This window comes from Berghia stephanieae, chromosome 5 (assembly GCF_034508935.2).
Source record: "Berghia stephanieae isolate SIO BIC M18660-M18661 chromosome 5, UCSD_Bste_1.3, whole genome shotgun sequence".
NCBI lineage: Eukaryota > Metazoa > Mollusca > Gastropoda > Nudibranchia > Aeolidiidae > Berghia > Berghia stephanieae.
In genome coordinates, this window is record NC_088364.1 from 49,381,151 (window position 1) to 49,397,240 (window position 16,090).

Here is a 16,090-nt window from a genome sequence, read left to right on the forward strand (position 1 = left end):
TTTATCATAACATCATAATAAACAAGAACACTTATAACGAACTCTTTTAATAAGATTGATGAAAACGAGGAACGCCAGTGTCTGCGACCCATTTTAAAATAAAACTTCCTCATTATTGTTATTTTAAAATAACAGGACTTTTCTATGCTTGGGTTTTTTCTTTATATTCTTATTCTACCGTGTTAAATTGCGACCATACGTTGTCAAATAGTGGTGGAAGTCTACATGATATTAAATCAAATTGAATTGGTGACCGTAAGCTGGGCCCAATTTCATGTAAGCGGACTAAATTGAGTTATATACTAGTCTGTTAAATAACTTGCTAGTCTTTAGCCTAGAAGAGTAAGTGACAAAAAAGTTTCATGAACGCTAGTCTCTTGCCTAGAAGTGGGCGTTGTAAGGACGGTGACTAATTCGGCTATTTTGTGCTGGTAACATCAAAACATCAAGCTCTCTTGTACACGATGACATGTAAGATACCAGTCTTCATACTTTCAGCGCAAAAGATTTCCAAAGAGGAAATTAGCAACACATCCGGTATAGATAACATTTAGTTCCGTTTCATTTTTGAACTTACTTGTGCCATAATGATTCAAATCACGTGATATTGACTGTCGACTGATCAGACTACAGTGATGTTCATGTCCGACTATCAATTCTATATTTAGGCCAATGAAAGTTTCAATGAAACACTCAAATTGAACCAAAAACAAGCAAACAAACAAAACAGAAAGTGTGTTCTGTTGAATCACATTATTTCAGTCAGTAATAAAGCCAACAGAATAACTTTGTCTTTCCTATAATTTCGATTGTTTTTGGGGTTTTTTTTTTTTTGGGGGGGGGGGGGGGGGGGGGGGGGTTGTTCTTTGAAGTGAGCCATTCCACTTTGAGTCTACGTCCACTCGCAACTCGCGAGCCGATTAGATTCGTTTAAGATATAGTTTTTACCCACAAAAATGTGTACTTTCGACGACGATCTGCACTTATCTTACAGTTTTTTTTAAGCCAGTGTCAATAGCAACAGGAGGCGTTTTGCCTCTGTCATTCGTAACCGACGCATTTGCCTTCCGAATCGGAGCTCTCTCAATCTAAAATTAGCTGCTATCTTATGGAGGCTATGATGTATCCTTTTAACTTAGTCTCAGACTAAGCTCGAAGTCCGGCCTCAGCAAATGACTGAAATTTGGCAAAACTTAGAAGGTGTCGAGATTTTCATATATTAAAAAAAACAAAAAAGCAAAAAAAAAAAAAAACCCCAAAAAAACAAAACAAAACAAAAAACAAAAAAACAAACAAAAAACAAAAAACAAAAACAACAAATAATTACATTTAGTGAAATATGTACAACAGATGGTAGTTTATATTATATTTTCAATATCAACTGCAACATAACATCGTCAAAAGATCAATCTATCAAATTTTTTTGGGGAAGGGGGTTGCTTTTATTCTTTTCTTTTCTTTTTTTGGGGGGGGGGGGGATGTGTTGTTTTCTGTTAAATTATAGATTATGGTTGACAGACGTTCAATCATTATCCATCTATCATTATGAAATGTGTGTTCTCTTTAAAAGAATCAATCACTGCATAAACATGAAGCAGACATGAGTGAAGGAAACATCAACTAAGTGAGAATCGGTGAGTGAAGCTAATGGTTGTCAGTCAAATTGCGAAGTGAGTCGTAAATATGAGAATAAATGTACAAAGCATTCTAAAATTATGTGAGACTTCCAAAGTTTAAAAACCCGAACACTTTTACGGGCTAACATTTAACTAAATTTTTATTTTCTCTCAAAAATAATCGTTACAAATTATAAACTCAAACACTGAAATTGAAACTCTTGGTTTGCAATGGTTGGTCTCCCGTTCGTTAATGATGAAAAGGAACTTTGGGAGCAGGAAAAGCTTGCGTACAAATTAAGTCTCCCATTCTTGTTGTTTAAATTGAAGAAAACACTTTCAGGGAAAACAAACATGCACAAATAATATTTTATACAAGCGGAATTCATCATATATGGCTAAATTATTCTGAAAATCAGGTTCCAAATAGTTATTATATTTTTGTTCACACAAGCGCATTGATTTTTAATAATTAAATTTACAGTGGTCTAAAAATAGATTGACAGTAATTTTTGAAAAATTTTACCAGTTGCTTCATAAAATATCACTATCTGGACGTTATTTGATGCATGCTCGTTTATTTGTAAGTATTGGTTACTTTTGCCACCCTACAACCACATTTTTATGGTTATTTCTTTCTATAATTTGCAATGGAATGTGAGCAGTCAAAGGTAGAAGCAGATGTTTTAACACGTGCTGCCAGACTTTTGTTTTGACGGGAACCTGCGAATGGTTAACTCTTATAGACAGAATGGTGTTGACGTCACTCGGGTCTTTGTTATTGTTTTTTGCCATTCATATTTATGAGTAATTCTCACTTAACTCTATTATCCAGACTATAAAAGTTCATGGTAACACATAGTCTTGTGTGTTGATCCGTTATATTTCCGGATGGCAATGTTTTGAGCTTCTTAGCCAAGCGCATACTATCTATATGCCCCCAAAATGACCCAGGTCATGATGACCTATATCGATGACCGAGGACATGCGATATCTTTGGCTGTCCACTTGCAGTGCATTCATTTTGTGCGCACGCATACCGTTTGTACTATCGGATTGTGAAAGTATATTAGTAAATGCCCATTGTTGCCTAAGTGCTCAGTAATCCAATCGTATTCCATTATTGTTGAAATAGTGGCTTTCAAGGAGAATTATTATCCGAAACAGTCGTGTCAGGAATTCCGGAATGAGATATTATTATAAATTTTCTCAGACCTTGACATAGTTCCGGTCCTTTACAAACTTGGTGACTAGACATGACATTATGGAGATCAAGGTGACACTGGAAGCTCGAAATACCGAGTGATTCAGAAAGAAAATTAATGTGAAACATACGGGTTTGTTATCTTCTGGATACGACGATGTTTTATCACATTTCACTCGACATTCGTCAAAAGACATCAATAAAGGGCTCATTTACCGGAAATGACCTCTTGCTAAACAAGAACTGTCAGGCGGGGCGGGGGGTGGCGTTGTAGGAATGCTAAAGTTAATGTGCGGAATTGAGCCTGGATCGTTTTCATTGTTTTAATGCTTTACCGATTTGCCACATGTGTCACTCATTGCCCAAAGAGACAAAACTGTTGAGTTTATAAGTTAAAAACAAGATAAGAGGACGAATAGATTGAAAAAAAAAAATAGATGTGAATTCAACACTAGAGCAAGCTAACTAACAATAACAACAACGACGATGACGACACGGCAGCAACAAGAACAGCAACGAAAACAAAAACAAAATAAACTACAGCAACATCAATGAAAACAAAAAAAAAAAAGCCTTTCAATATTAAACATTGGCATATCATCGACTAATTAAATCCTACAATAAAATACATTATCAGGAGCAATCAAGTCCCAATCTGTGTCGTCAGAGAGTGGGATTGTCGCCGAATTAAATAAGATCTTTTTTGAACTACGACTGTTCAGGAGTATTTTGAAGATATCAGATGTCTAACTGGCTCAAGGAGAGATATACCATCTTTAATATATATTTGTGGAGCTGTTCATTCACATAATTAAATCCTCTCTTTGGCTGCGGGCCAATTAATGAACATTGTAAAAGAGGAGTGTCTTTATCTCGTCGTTTTTGTTTTGATTATGAGATGAGACACGCGACGTCGTTTTGAACAACTTGCAGTCGTTTGCTTTTAGATGAAGTTTGTGAATAAAGGAGAATTGCAGCAGTACAGTTTAAAGAACATCACCAATGACGTATTGATGTAACGAGGTTTATGGCGTACTTCAGCTGTTAGGAAATACCGAATGCTACTTTTTCTTCTTAAATTGAAAATAAATCTCATTGTTAACTAGTTAACTGCCGTACTACAGAAAGACTCGTATTTATAAATATTTGGTCAGAAAACTCGTCTTTCAAATATCGATCGAGTTAAATGACCTTCATCTTGGGAAAATCTCGCGAATCTGGGACCTCGCGATTGTACGTGTGTCCCATGCGAGGATCTCGTCATTTTATTTACGATTTCACTCAGTAGCGTCGTATACACTGCAAATAAAACGGGATTATTTTGAAATATGTAATTTCTCGTCACTATCATCATCATCATCATCATCATCATCATCATCATCATCATCATCATCATCATCATCATCATCATCATCATCATCATCATCATCATCATCATCAAAATCATCATCATCATCATCATCATCATCATCATCATCATCATCATCATCATCATCATCATCATCATCATCATCATCATCATCGCCATCATCATCATCTGTTATTTTGTAATTTGTGACCATCCGCCCCAAAACAGTGTTATGGCGGGATGAGATAGCTACTAGATTCCAAAAAAGCGATAGAGTGTTTAGAAATATGAAATTGTTTGCCTATATATAATATAAATATGTACTCAGTCTCCTCAACAAAACAAATAGATAAACTTATCCCGTTTCAAATGTTTGTCTACAGATTCTATTTTTAGCATCGATATTTCTCCCCTTATATAATACCGTTTTAGACGTATTTAAGTTGAATATAAAAAAACAATTAAAAAATAATTAAACTCTATCTAGAGTTCAAACCTTTGTATGATAGAAAATATTTTATTTTAGTCTTTTTTTTAATTATAAAAAACACCAATTTGAAATGGTAACGGATACATGATTGGGTTTTATAACAGTATATAATAAGTTCACTTCACATAGATAAGATAAAGATCAAAGAACTGACTTTCATTTGAAATTTTGCAGTCAGAGAAATCTTTTTATTTTTTATTTTTAGAATCGTTGTCGCTTAATGGAAATAGATTTGAGCCTTTCTTCGATTCACTACACAATTCTAGATCTAGTTGTTTTTATATTTGTTTTCAGCAAGATAAGTAGGCTACTTGGATATAAACAATACCCCCCCCCCCCCCCCAAAAAAAAAAAAATAAAAAAAAAAAATTAATTAATTAAAATGAACATTAAAAACACAACTTTTAGTAACGGCACGCGTCCACAGTTTACCTCAAGTTTATAAATTAAAATCTTCGCTTTACGTACCGGATACTCTTGGAGTTTGTCTTAAAGTTGGCTTTGTGAAGAATAATATCAATATACACTTCCATCTGGCAAACACCCTCGCACGTACAGACAACACACAAACGCAAACCCCGCCCACCTCCTTCCATCCACACACACACACACACACACACACACACACACACACACACACACACACACAAACGGATACCCCCCTCCCCCCACCTCCTCTCCCACCCCAACCACCACCACGACAAGAAAAACAAGTGAACAAACAAACAAAATAAATAAAGCAACCCTACACAATTTATCTTGTAAACAGTGTAATATTAATATTGATTTGGTGGGATCTATACTAAAAAATAATATGAGCTGAAGTTAAAGATGAAACAAACAACTTCAAAATAACCCATGGCTTCAATGACCTCCTTGGATGAATGTTGTTTTTGTTGTATTCAACGTTCATTATACGGAGTATATTGATGTCATGTACTGTTCAGCATCAAAGCACTTGTCAATTTGGCTCTTCTTGTGTTTACTTTCAATATCTAAATGATTGTACAGGTTATTCAAAGATAAGAGAAGACGGGTCAGAACTCTTAATCTCTTAATCTAAGGTGAGAATTTTGTTGTCATACATTAACACTTCAAGAGAGGTCGAATACGGTTTCAAGTGATTTCAACAATCAATAACAACACAATTATTGCTTGTTTATATGTTTGTATGTTTTTGTTTGTGTACAATCGACATGAACATTTTGGGTCGTGTGTCGTTCACAGATGTGTTTTTAGTCCGGGACAACTTATAGATAGTATGCGCTTGGCTCAGAATCAGAAGCTTACAACATTGCCATCCGGAAATATAACGGACCAACACACAAAATGTTTGTAACCTTGAACGTTTATAGTCTGGTTGGTACAGTTTAGTGAGAATTATTCATGAACATGGATGATAAAAAAAAAAAAACAATAACAAAGACCTGAGTGACGTCATCTTCGTTCTATCTATATATAGAATGAAGTTGACGTCACTCGGGTCTTTTTTTATATTAATATTTGCCATCCGCGTTTATGAGTGATTCTCACTAAATTCTATTAACCAGACTATAAACGTTTACGGTTACACATTGTTTTGTGTGTTGGTTTGTTATATTATTTCCGGATGGCAATGTTGTGAGCTTCTTAGCCAAGCGCATACTATCTATAGATAGTAACGATTGAGACGTTGCGTATGCTCCGGTATTTGGGGTGAATGTAAATTCAGATAGACATAGAGTTTGAAAAAACTTTTTTTTTGGAGTGGTGGATAGCTAATACGGTAGAGTCAGGCTCTCCCCGGCCAGGCGGAGTTGTCGTACCAGTATGGTCGCGGGTTCGAGCCCCTATTGCCGCCGCGAAATTTGTATTCTCTATTGTCTTCTGGCACTTTCCTACTCACTTTCTTGTCATTGTATAATTAAATGGGTTAGATCGATACTGTGCCGATGTCCAGTTTGGCCTTAAATCGTCAAAATGTCTTGGATCGTTCTACGTGTTACGTGAGGCCCTTTGTAAAGCGCTTTGAGCACGTTTAGTGGATATTGCGCTATCTATAAATAAAAGCTCAAGTTAATAATTACCATTGCCACCTTACCATCGTCAGAAGTTTCTAGAAGCGGCCAATTTTGGGTTGAACACGATAAAGAACCAACCCTTAGATTTTGAATTCAAGTGTTAGCATCAAGATTTCCCCGGAATAATACCGTATTAAGACGATGGGTCAGTGGTACTCCTCTGCCATCCGCTCCCAACCCCCTCCCACCTCCCGGACGAGAGAGGGGGAGTGTGTGTGTGTGTGTGTGTGTGTGTATGTGTGAATGAGAAGAGAGAGAGGGAGAGAGAGAGAGAGAGAGAGAGAGAGAGAGAGAGAGAGAGAGAGAGTGTAGTATGTGTGTGTGTGTGTGTGTGTGTGAGAGAGAGAGAGAGAGAGAGAGAGAGAGAGAGAGAGAGAGAGAGAGAGAGAGAGAGAGAGAGAGACTCTGGAGTGGGCATGACGAGTCTCTAAACGCTCTCTTTAAAATAGTACTCTAAATTTAATCCTGAGTCACAGACATCTGACTCATTTCCGGTGTCAATCGAAGCATGAAAACCACGACACCTGAACTTCTTTTGTATTGTCTAGGCTGGTCACGATTATATTGGACCCGACTGTGTCACCCATTCTCTCTCTCTCTCTCTCTCTCTCTCTCTCTCTCTCTCTCTCTCTCTCTCTCTCTCTCTCTCTTTTTTTTTTTTTTTTTTTTTTGTCTCTCTCTCTCTTTCTGTCTCTCTCTTTCTGTCTCTCTCTGTCTCTTTCACTCTCTCTCTGCCTCTCTCTCTCTCTCTCTCTCTCTCTCTCTTTGTTTCTCTCTCTCTCTCTCCCCCCCCCTCTCCCCTTTCTATCCTCTACATGCACCGCCTTTGCTTTTACCAGATATACTGAATACTGAAGATTTAAAATCCTTTTATCATGCAGGTCAATTAAAAAAAACAAACTTAGTCAACTACTGAGGCCGTTATAGATAGAATGAAGTTGACGTCACTCAGGTCTTTGTTATTGTTGTTGCCATCCCCCTTTTTGAGTAATTCTCACTAAACTGTATTCTGTATTAACTAGACTATTAAATTATAATAAATGAAAATAAAGAACTGTTCAACCCAAGTAAGTGCGCAGTTTTATGTTATGCTTCAACGATAATATGACTTTTATTAACGAAATATTGGTCTCTGATTTAAGGATAATATTTTTGTTTATTGGCGTGTTTCTAACTGCTTATCTACTTTTATCTATAACTCCTTTTTGTTTGATCTGTTAAAGTTAAGCAGTTGTTTTGCTCTCATTTTTATACGCTCCATTTACCCTTTCGGGATTTTAGTAACGTTTTACTTCCTGACAGTTTAAATTTATAGCTTCTTAAAATCGTCATAAGCTATGATTGTGATCGTGACATATTATAGAAAAGAAACAAAAGAAATGAACGTATTTAATGTAATTGTAATAAAGTGTCTTTCAAAGCTGTCAGAGACGTGGTTTAGGCATTCCTACCTGTCGAATGCTACTGGCTAGTCTGTCATTTGGTGAGTAATTGTGGTTTTCTTCTCGCTTCAATAACTTTGGGCGGAGCTTGTCAGCAGGTTCAGGCTTCTTGGGGACGTAAAAAATAGGGGATTTTTCGGCGGAATGAATAGGTTGAGGGAGTGTTAGGATGTGTGTGTGTGTGTGTGTGTGTGTGTATGTGTGTGTGTGATAGATGCATTAAGAGAGAGAGGGCGAGTGAGTGTGTGTGTGTGTGTGTGTGTGTGTGTGTGACAGAGAGAGAGAGAGAGAGTCTGATGATGAGAGTTTTGCGTTGCCTTTTGTTTAGATAATTTGCTGGGTTGAGTGAGGGGGGTCGATTCAAGGACAGTGCGCCGATTCTTGCCGTTTGATTGGTTGTGTGGAAATTGGAAGTTACCTTAATAATGAACCAACATTTAATATCGCCTTCAACTGTTGATTAATACTTTTAATAGTTTTCTCAGGTTTTTCTTTATGTTATGCTGCAGTGACTGTGAAAGTGATAATATTATATTGTATTTTAGCCACCTTTGATATGATATTATAGGTTTTACCGTAAAGTTTAAGTTCCAGTGACCTTTTCGCGGATTAGACCTTGTCTATTTGCATGGTTACCTAATATTTTCAGCTCAAGTTGCCCTTTTCGTTGTATTTTATTTGTTTTTTTTGTTGTTTTTTTTTCGTTCTTTTCCTAAAATTAAAATTTTGAAAGAGCACGTCTTTTTTTTTCTACTGAGAAAATCATTTGTAATAAATGCAAAGTTTTGTAATTAATTGTAAGTTGATAGTTGCGTAAATGGAGTTGGCCCTAAATGTGGATAGACAGTAGAAAGACGAAAGTGGGTAATTAGTTAGTCATATTTGAAAAAAAAAATGTTTTTTAAAAAATAGCTGGTTCCGACATTTTTATTGGAAATTGATAAAGCAGTGATTATTTAATAAATATTTGCTTTGTTCTATTGCTAAATATTTTTCGATTAACGCGACATCGGCCTTTAAGATTTCTGACCTCTGTGCACGTTTTTAAAACAAAAAATCATAAATACCACGAACAATACTTTGGAGTGGTTTTGACCCAGCCAAGGGTTAGCTCCATCAATGTTTCTGTTGAAGTAAAGATTTTGCATTTAGGTCGCACGGTAGTCCCATGTGAATTTGCTGAATGATCCAAAAGTTCAAAAATATTTATATGGAATTTGAAGTGGCTTTTTTCTATTAATCATTTAAAAACAAACAAACAAACTAGGTGTCCCATATGGTCCGAAAGTATAAAACTTATGAAATTTAAAAGAAACGCGAGTCCCAGTTTTTAACCTAGAACATATCTCACCTAAGACATGGTGAACATCACAAAGATAATAAAATCTAGAGAAAAAGACTCAAACCATTAATAATTTTTGCTTATAACCGATTACAAAGTACATAAAGGCTGTCAAAAATAGTACTCAATGTCACGTCACAAGATTATATCTCATCTGACATATTTTGAGAGGCTGTAGATTGCACTTGTAATGTTTCATTCTTATCTTTATTAGAAGAATTAGGTAAGCTTTAAGCCGCGAACTTGCACACCAGCTTCCTAATACGATTCAATAGTCTGATGTCACGCCGCCCGGCAACGGCGGCCATCTTGGTTCTAAACAAAGAAAATCATTACTTTTTAATTTTCATACTGGCTAGAACTTTTCATATGCCTTGTGATCAGAATGTGTAAAAGTCAAAACATGATCAAATTTATGTTTTTCCCTCTCTGGATACCCTTTATGCTCGCCGGAGAAATATTTCATACGGGCGTCCCCATTGTTCCGATAGTTTAGAACCAGTGTTACTAAGTTACCATGCGTCATTAGGAAGGAAGTGACGTTACGACTGTTGAAGGGTATTGATGGTTCCTTTGTGACCTCTTGCTGCTATGCCTACCAAGCTATTATTGACAGGGATGACTTTTTACTTCTATCTTATAACATGAGCCTCCAGCTCTTTAATCAACATACGAGGCTACGCTTTTGAAAATTTTGTCAATTATCGTATATTTTATTAAAACTAAGTCGAATTAACATTTAAGTTGTTTTATTTTTGGCTCGAAAATTTATAATATAAAGTATATTTTGGCCCTAAAATCAACCGCTGACCGTGAACCAAAGACCCATATCCACCCGGAGTAAACAGCCCACATATCCTGAGCATCACTCACAATTTTAGCACAGATGATTGAAAAAAAAATGCAACGTGTCATCAGGTTTTGCGACGCAATTCCTTTATCACTGTGCCAAAACAATGTGAGAAATACTCACTAAATAACTGGGCCTTTTCATACAGGAAATATATAGTCAAGGGTTAAATGACAGGGAATATTCTGATTAGTTAATGCTTAGTAAGGGCGAACCATCAATTGAAATCCTCAGGTAACCTTCTAGAATATCATGATATTGCTCATGCTGTGAAATCATCGTAGATTGTAAGTAAGGACTACAGATTGAAATAAATTCAAATGAGATATTTTGTAATTAAGGAGTTATACAGAAAGGGAAGGCTAAAATGATGAATTATTCAAGGATGCCCTTTTCCCGGAAAACAGGTATTTATTTTTTTTTTTTAGATGAAAGTAATAGCTGTTTAAAGGCAATAGTTATGGGAAGCTAGATGGTCATTTACCCTTTTCTATGATTTACCCTTTTCTATGATTTATGGGGGATACCAGTTGATTAAGAGTCGCTTTGTACTAAATTTTCTCATATTATGATATATACGAAAAAAAAAAAATCAGGGTTTCTTGATTTATAGGGGATACCAGTTGATGAAGAGACGCTTTGTATTTGTACTAAATTTTCTCATATTATGATATATACGACAAAAAAATCAGGGTTTCTTGATTTTGACAAAGGGCATCCATGTATGGTGACAGAAATAAAAACAAAAGGCAATTTAAAAAAAAAGTTTGAGCAAGACAAGTAAAAAAGGAAGACGTGCTCTATAATGAATCTCAATTTATTATTTAATCCCTTATTTGGTGACTTAACTAAAATATCTCAACATACTAATATTAAATTGTATAAAATGTAAAAAAAGTGATTTGTTATCCTAACCAATGAGTCAAACTAATACTAGTTGGACTTATTCACGGTTATTAAATTATCATTGAAAAAAATATTGCCATTTCATATCTTTATCTTCAACTGCACATCGAGAATTTATGCAATAGCCCGGGAATCGAACTTCGTTTGTCTCTAACTCCAGTTTGAATTTCATGGCAGTGTTATCATTTTGGATTTCTTATAGGCCTAGATTGTGTGTTTAAAATTACAAAACAACAACAGCAATCGCTGCATAAAAAAATAAATAAATAAATAAATAAATAAATAAATAAATATAACAGGAATAAAGTTCCCAACAGATTTGTGATTCTGAACGGCTTATCTAGATATCGCTGGCTTTTTGGCAACTCCACGGTCATAGCAGCTATCCTGTCTTTTGTTTTGCTTTGCTCTCATCTCATGTCTTCTTCTTCTTCTTCTTCTGTGATCGCGGAATTATTGGCGTGATCACTACGCATATTATTGGAAGAGAGAAGAGAAGAGAGAGCGAGTGGGGGAGAGATTGACACTGGCACAGAATAAGCGTATCATTGATAGCAAGACAGAGATAAGCAACCATAATGACTCTAGAAGCGGAACATCACCAGCAAAAGGACGGGTCTGTTGTCCTTACTGCAATCTATGCGACTAAAGCTAGTCTTGATCTCATGGGGAAAGTAAGTTTATAATACAAATATCTTTTTCTCTCTATAATTTTTATTTCTTAATTTTTAATATAATATACGTAGCATACTACATTTTATTCCTCACGCTTATTTTTTTCCTCTTAAAAAATATTTCGATTACTTCCCTTCTCTCATTTCTTTGATTTGTGGCAAACGCAACTGTGTATCTCGTATTCAAGGAAAATGCGGCCTATATTTGAGTTATAAGTAGACTATATGCTAGATACGTTGATGTATATATAGATAGATAGATAGATAGATATGGGTAGATAGAAAGATAGATAGATAGATAGATAGATATATAGATAGATAGAAACGATAGATAGATAGATAGATAGATAGATAGAGATAGATAGATAGATAGATAGATAGATAGATAGATAGATAGATAGATAGATAGATAGATAGATAGATAGATAGATAGATAGATAGATAGATAGATAGAGAGATAGATTATGTAAAGGAGTATGAGTACATGTGCGAGAAGAATAAACAAACCCTGAAAAGTTTAGACGTCTATTATAGCCGCCACACAATAGATAAAGCAAGACTAGTCTACTGAAATTTGACATCAATCAAACAAATGTATTGAATGTTTAAAACTTATTTTTTTGCTGGAAAATAAGTATTAAAATTATGATTCCATGATCTTTATAATAAATGTGCCGTATATTTGCCATATCGTAGATTTGGGACGTAACTCTCAAATTTGGTTGTAATCAATCAATCCTCCATTTATCTTCATGACTGTGCTCAGCCCCCCGCCGTGATCCAGTTGAGTTTCAAATGTCTTGAATAGTGATTCAATCCCATGCATTTTGAATTGACTTTTTAAACTCTGCTTCTGTGTAAAACGTTGCGGGGCCCTTAATAATCTCATTGGACATTACACCAAATGCTCTGGTCCACTGCAGGACTCGTTGGCGGCCATTATTAATGCAGCTATGTGGTCTACTGTCGGCTTTAGATCGCAAGGTCCAGGGTTCGAGACTCGCTTTGAGCGGCTCATTGTTGAGTCCTTGGAAAAGGATTTTTACTCGCATTGTCTCACGATCATTTGGTGATATTTAACACTTTGAATGAGGTGCTCTTTTCTTGTCTTTTCTGTGACAACTTTTCTAACGTTCTAAGTCCTCTGGCGCTGGACAAAATCTCTAAAACTCACTCGTTTCCAATCTTCCACAGTCCAATGTTCGTAATGTTTTGCCCTGACATAACGCTTTTTTTATCATCGTTGAAATTGAACAGTTGTTTCTTAGAGGGGCGATAATGCCGGGCGACTCTTTTTTGTCAAGGAGACGCCTTCTTATTTTAGAAAAAGAATTAAAGACCCCCACCCCTCCGCCCCTTGATTACGAAAAATCTTATTTGCTTATGACTTGGCATTTTTCGATGCTTGACACTTTTTTTCTTATCAAATAGACGTTATCCTTTGACTTTTTCTTCTTTTTTTTGCCACGACGACCCTTTCTCTTTTTTTAAAATTATTTTATTTTAAAAAGGCAGCCCGTTTCTTTGTAATTCTTGAGAATTCTGACAATCGTTGATTTTGGTATATTATGTAAAGCATTGCCAATGCACCTAATACCCATGCTAGTGTTATTATCTAAGACTAAAATATGTGCTTTGATTTCTGGCGAGGTATCCATAATGAAAATTGAAAATGAAACTCTTAACGAGTTACATAGATAGATAGATAGATAGATAGATAGATAGATAGATAGATAGATAGATAGATAGATAGATAGATAGATAGATAGATAGATAGATAGATAGATAGATAGATAGATAGATAGATACATATAAATTATAAAAACAAAAACCATGAAATAATAGTGCTCAACTTTAGGATAAAAGGAGCTATTTATAAACATTTGAAAGATAATTAGGATTATTTGACTTCTACAACGTTGTTATCGAGCGTTGCTCTCATCAGGAAGTGGAAGTGAAAGTAGATTGTTGTGTTTTCGTATTTTCCTAGATTCGTGTTTATGGAGGTTCGTAATTACATAAAAGGTGTTTGTTTCCATGTCTGCATGAGGATGTTAGTTCGTTTCTTCTGTTGATTGTTGCTATGTTCGGTTTAGTGATGATGAAGAATTTTTCTTCCAAGCAGAGGTTGCAAATCTTAGAATAGGGGGAGTACGACTGTGCTCTGGAGATGATTTTCCATGTGATGCTGTGTTGTATGTTTTTTTTCTTTGAGGTTCCAAATGTGTTCGCTTAGAGTAGTAGAATGTCGTTTGTGTATATTTCTGAAAGAAGATGTATGTAGGTTGTATCTGGTTTTGAATGCACTCGGTGAGGCCAATGTATGTTTCTTGTTTTGGTGTGTCTGGTCGTGTAACTGTGGCTTGATAAATTACGTTTTGAATCAGGCAATTGCCGTCTAGTGAGCATGTTGCCTGGGTCCTACAGTTGCATTTTTTCTCTAGGTTGTTGCTGGGCTGAGCTGGCTGTGATAGGTTTCGGTTATTGTTGGAGGAAATAATGTTTTGTATGTTTGGCATGCAGGTGTATCCTATTTTGATTGTGTTTTTGTTCATGATTGGGTGTAGAACGTGACCGGGAGGGAAGCATTTTTGTAGTAGATTGAAGAATATGTTACCGATAGAAGTTGTCACATTCTTGCAACTGTAGGACCCAGGCAACATGCCCACTAGACGGCAATTGCCTGACTCAAAACGTAATTTATCAAGCCACAGTTACACGACCAGACACACCAAAACAAGAAACATACATTGGCCTCACCGAGTGTTCATTCAAAACCAGATACATTCTACATACATCTTCCTTCAGAAACATACACAAACGACATTCTACTACTCTAAGCGAACACATTTGGAACCTCAAAGAAAAAAACATACAACACAGCATCACATGGAAAATCAACTCCAGAGTACAGTCGTACTCCCCCTATTCTAAGATTTGCAACCTCTGCTTGGAAGAAAAATTCTTCATCATCACTAAATCGAACATAGCAACAATCAACAGAAGAAACGAACTAACATCCTCATGCAGCATAGAAACAAACACCTTTTATGTAATTACGAACCTCCATAAACACGAATCTAGGAAAATACGAAAACACAACAATCTACTTTCACTTCCACTTCCTGATGAGAGCAACGCTCGATAACAACGTTGTAGAAGTCAAATAATCCTAATTATCTTTCAAATGTTTATAGATAGATAGATAGATAGATAGAGAGATAGAGGGAGAGACAGAAAGAGAGAGGGATAGCTAGCTAGCTAGCTAGCTAGATAGATAGATAGATAGATAGATAGATAGATAGATAGATAGATAGATAGAGAGAGATAGATATATAGATAGATAGATAGATAGATAGATAGAGAGAGAGAGAGAGAGAGAGAGAGAGAGAGAGAGAGAGAGAGAGAGAGAGAGAGAGAGAGAGAGGGGGGGGGGGCAGAATTAGTCTTTCGTCATAAGTTTACTAAAAAAAAAAAATTGCGAGGCAGTTACAGAAATAGTTGCTGTTCTTGAAATATGCATGTGATGGTGTCTGTTGCAAGCTTTACATACCTTTCTTCTTAGTAAACAAAGCATAAGAGGAAGATGTTGTCAGATCTTTTAAAAAACCATTACGTCTGTTTATACAGTACAAAATATACCGTATTTGGAATTTTCCCCCGGGAGAAGACAAATTGCTCCGTTGAGCTTTATAAATATTTCCTCGGAGTGCGTTGCATGGTCGTATAATGATTATAATAATACTCCAATGAATACTTTGTGTCAAAGTGTGTGGAATAAGTTAAAGTTTGAGACAACGATAATTTTATTTCAATTAATGTTTTTAAGAATGCCATTGACAAATAATATTATTTGATTACGATGAATAATGTACATTAGGCATTATATTATTTGCATTTTGTTTATCAATGAATTGAAACTCTTGAATGTATAAAAGTGGACTTGTTGATTGGGAAAATTGTATTACGAGTCTTGATTATGATAGCAATTTGTGTGTTAGGTATGTAATGATTTGAAACAGCTAAATGTACTGAAAGTTGCCAGATTAGCCATGAATGTAAATGAATGTATGTTAATTAAGTTTGAAAAATGTTATCTATGCCTGAAATTTACATAGAGCATTTAAGGGTTTTAAAAGCTTATTAGCTCTTAAACGA

At 35.6% G+C, this 16,090-nt stretch overlaps 1 protein-coding gene across 9 annotated transcripts in view; it reads left to right on the forward strand.

The window, feature by feature from the left end:
• The window catches only part of LOC144973106 (sodium-independent sulfate anion transporter-like), a 118,035-nt gene that overhangs the window by 43,236 nt on the left and 58,709 nt on the right, over positions 1-16,090 (forward strand). Inside the window, exon 1 of one of the 9 annotated variants that reach the window (XR_013645489.1) lies at positions 11,764-11,932. The exons of the other annotated variants lie outside the window; for them this stretch is intronic. The gene's annotated coding sequence lies outside the window, so the exon portion shown is untranslated. Of the gene's footprint in view, positions 1-11,763; positions 11,933-16,090 lie in introns of those variants that run through there. 9 annotated transcript variants of the gene reach the window in all.